Source organism: Loxodonta africana, chromosome 5 (genome assembly GCF_030014295.1).
Source record: "Loxodonta africana isolate mLoxAfr1 chromosome 5, mLoxAfr1.hap2, whole genome shotgun sequence".
Taxonomy (NCBI): Eukaryota; Metazoa; Chordata; class Mammalia; order Proboscidea; family Elephantidae; genus Loxodonta; species Loxodonta africana.
The window spans coordinates 147,328,816-147,332,500 of record NC_087346.1 but is presented as its reverse complement, the minus strand read 5'-3'; the positions used below and the strand labels follow the sequence as shown (position 1 = coordinate 147,332,500).

The 3,685-nt window shown below is 40.4% G+C and overlaps 1 protein-coding gene across 11 annotated transcripts in view; it reads left to right on the top strand.

Moving 5' to 3' along the window:
* CPEB2 (cytoplasmic polyadenylation element binding protein 2) overlaps window positions 1-3,010 on the top strand; it is a 74,953-nt gene extending 71,943 nt beyond the window's left edge. For 5 of the 11 annotated variants that reach the window (XM_064286067.1, XM_064286065.1, XM_064286064.1 and 2 more), the window contains one exon: window positions 1-3,010. This exon is cut by the window's left edge and continues 4,886 nt beyond it. The gene's annotated coding sequence lies outside the window, so the exon portion shown is untranslated. The other 6 variants (XM_064286073.1, XM_064286072.1, XM_064286074.1 and 3 more) reach the window with 3 other exon arrangements.
* The last annotated feature ends 675 nt before the right edge of the window (window positions 3,011-3,685 follow it).

Genomic DNA, 3,685 nt, shown 5'->3' with positions numbered 1-3,685 from the left:
CTTAAAATTACGATCACAAATGGGGGACAACCACGCAATACTGGGAATCCTGACCTAACCAAGTTGACACATACTTTTTGGGGACACAATTCAATCCATGACACTCCTATTAACCTCCTCATTTAGTTTCATCATAAGGAATCACGCTCTTTAATGACTGTTTAGATTGAAAGTTTATGTGTCTTGTCTGTCCCACTAGAATGAAAGATGTTTGAAGTCAGGAATCTTGGCCATCTTATTCAATATTACAGCCCAGTGTCCAGAACAGGGCCTGGCACGTGGAAGTTTGGATAGACAGTTGCTAAATGAATAAAAACAGGTGATAAGGATGTGTAGCAATCGCTGGTGGTGATAGAAAAAGAATAGAGATTATTTTTGAGCAGCAGCTAGATGGAATCAAACGCCAGGCTTGTTCAGTCATGTTAGATTTTATAGCTAAATATTTTTAGCTAGAAAAATAATTTTATTATTAAAATTCCTACGGCGGGGGGAGGGGGAAAACTGTGTTATTACAGGTCTGAAATGCTTTAGGAACTTATTTCCCCTCCCCATGGAAGTGATTATTTTTATAATGCCCTTTTTGATGTTGTGAGATGCATTAAGAATACCACATTATTGCAGAACAGAATGTAAGCCACATAAGGTCCTTTCAGCGTGTTCACTTCAGCACATGTAATGAAGTGCTTTCGAGACACTCCTCTCTTCTGTAACAAATAAAAATGTTCTCTGGATCTTAGCCGTCTCCCAAAAATAGGGACAGGGTGCTTGTGATTCATGGTGACCATTTCAAATTGGTCTCAAGATCCGTTTCGTGAATTTGCAGCGTCATTGGCTAGATAGGAGCCATCTCACCACAATTCAGCAAACCTCTCTGCATTAGAGCTCTGTTGATGGAAGGTGGTGTCTATATCAATATTTTCTAACTCGAATCATATTGTAAATATCATGGAAGAGCTATCTAGGTAAATGAGCCCTATAGGGAAATGTTTTGAGCAAGATTAATCCTTTTTCTAATTCGAGTATGGCATAGCTGGAGAGATTCAAGGCATTAGAGCGGTCTTCTCTGTTTTTCAGTTTTTCCCTCCACTCTTTGTCCAATAAATCTCATTTCATGTTTTCCCAGACACCATGTTAAATGCTCTGGGGGCATTGAGATAAATACCACATAGTCATTTTCCTTCAAATTTTCAGAGTGTAAAAGGGAAGGCAGACTTCCTCTAAGCTGGAAATACAGCAGAAGTGAAACCTTTAATATTTCACAGTTTTTTTTTTTCTATCCATGCTTCTGGAAACAAGGAATATAATAATAACAGCTGCCCATAGTTGAGGAGTCCCTGGGTGGTGCAAATAGTTAAGTGTTCAACTACTAGTTTGAAAGGTTGGCTGTTTGAACCCAACCAGAGATGACTCAGAAGACAGGCCTGGTGATCTGCTTTCTGAAAGGCCACAACCTTGAACACCATATGGAGGAGCCCTACTCTGCGCACGTTGGGTCACCATGAGTCAAAATCAACAGCAACCAACAACAACAGCTCTTAGTTAAGTGCCAGGTACTGTATTAGGCATTTTACATATAGGAAAAAGGAGGAGAAAAGAAGGCAAAGAAAGAGGAAGGGAATTATTGAGTGCTTATTAAGCACAACGGGGGCAGTGGTCATTCAGTAGTAGAATTTTTGCCTTCTATAGATCCAGGACAATGCACCTCATGTGCAGCCACCGCCCTTCTGTCAGTAGAGACTTGCACGTTGATATGATGCTTTAAAGGTTTCAGCAGAGCTTCTAGACTAAGATAGGCTAGGAAGAAAGGCCTGGCCATCTACTTCTGAAAATCAGCCAGTGAAAACCCTATGGATTACAACCATCTGACCCACAACCAATCATGGGGATGGTGCAGGACCGGGCAGAGTTGTGTTCCTTTGTGCACGGGGTCACCATGAGTCGTGGGCTGATTTCAACAGCAGCTAACAACAGCAGTAACATGCAAAAGGCTTTATATAGCTCATGTATCCCCATAGTAACCCTGCGAGGTAAGTACTATTATTATTCTTACATGGAGATCACCAAGGAACCAAGGAAGAGAAGAGAGCCTTCCCCTAAAGTATGCAGCCTCAATTTGGACTTTTAGCCCCCCAAACTCTGAGAAAATAAATTTCTGTTCTTTAAAGTCACCTACTTGTGTCATTTCTATTACAGCTATACTAAGAAACTAAGACAAAATTTAGTACTGAGAGTTGGGGTTGCTGCTGTAACAAATACCTAAATTATGGAAGTAGTTTCGGAATTGAATAATAGGTAGAGGCTGAAGGAATTGTGATTTGCTTCATAATAAGAAGCCCCTATTTTACCTTGAAGAGACTGTTAGTAGAATTATGGACATTAAAGGTGATTTTGATAAGGGCTCAGAAAGAATTGAGAGCTATGATGAGAACTTCTGTCCTCTAGAATGTTGCTAGAAATGTGGACGTTAGATGTATTTTTGGTGAGGCTTTAAAAATAAATGACGAACATGTGATGACATGGGAGGAAGGGTGATCCTTTCTGGACTTGTATGAATTATATTTGAATGTTTGGTGAAAGGTAGAACTTGCAAGTGATGAACTTAGATATTTGGTAGAGGATATTTCTAAACAAGATCTTAAAGGAGCAGCATAGTTTCCCTTTGCTACTTATAGCAAAATGGGAGAGGAAAAGAGATAGACTCAAAAATGAACTGTGCAAAATGAAACCAAAACTTAAAGATGTAGAAAATTCTGTTGTTAACGAGGTCATGCCTGTGTAGGATGTGTTTTAAGCCAATCACTTTCGAGCTATAAAAGGGCCAAATTAGACATAGAAGCAAGAAAGTACAAACTGGGAAACATAGATGCCAGGTAGAGATCACCAAAGAACCAAGGAAGAGAAGCTGAAAGAGCTTCCAACGTATAGCAAAACCTGTAAAAGCAAAAACATGTTTAAGTGAGAATCCTGTCTGACACAGAAAACTCAAGAATTTTCCACTAAATGGAGAGCTATAGAAAAGTGGTGACTGTGCCCTGTCAAAGGTGGAAAACTTGCCAGACCCAGAAAAGCAAGGCAGTCCCATAGAGTTCCAGTTCTCACAGCTTTCACTGTGCAAACGGAAGGGGCGGGGCTGCCATGCCCCAGAGTGGACAGGGAAAGAGACTTTCCCTAGAGCTGGCACCCAGAGTTTGGACTCCTAGCCTCCTAAACAGTGAGAAAATAAATTTCTGTTCTTTAAAGCTACCCACTCGTGGTATTTCTGTTATAGCAGTGCTACGAAGCTAAGACAACCCTCATATCAACCTGTCAGGACAGGTGATGTTTTCATCCACTTTATGGATGAAAAAGCTGTGTTTAGGTGTCTTAAGCATATATCCATATGTTTATACTGCCTCCACTTCTTCATGTTGGACCTCAACTGTCCTGTTCGTCAAGGGTAAAAATGGTACTGGATCCCTCCAACATTCCTTGCAGTTCCAAATGATATGATGCTGAGACAGGTACCTATAACAGTACCTGTCAAATAGCAGGTGCTCACTTTAATGTTTAGTGAATGAATTAAGCATGTCATCAAGACAGGCGATTTTCTTTTCAAATCAACTACAAGGCAGAAGGAAACTTCAGTTGTCTTAGTCATCTAGTGCTGCTGTAACAGACATACCACATGTGGATGGCTTTAACAAAG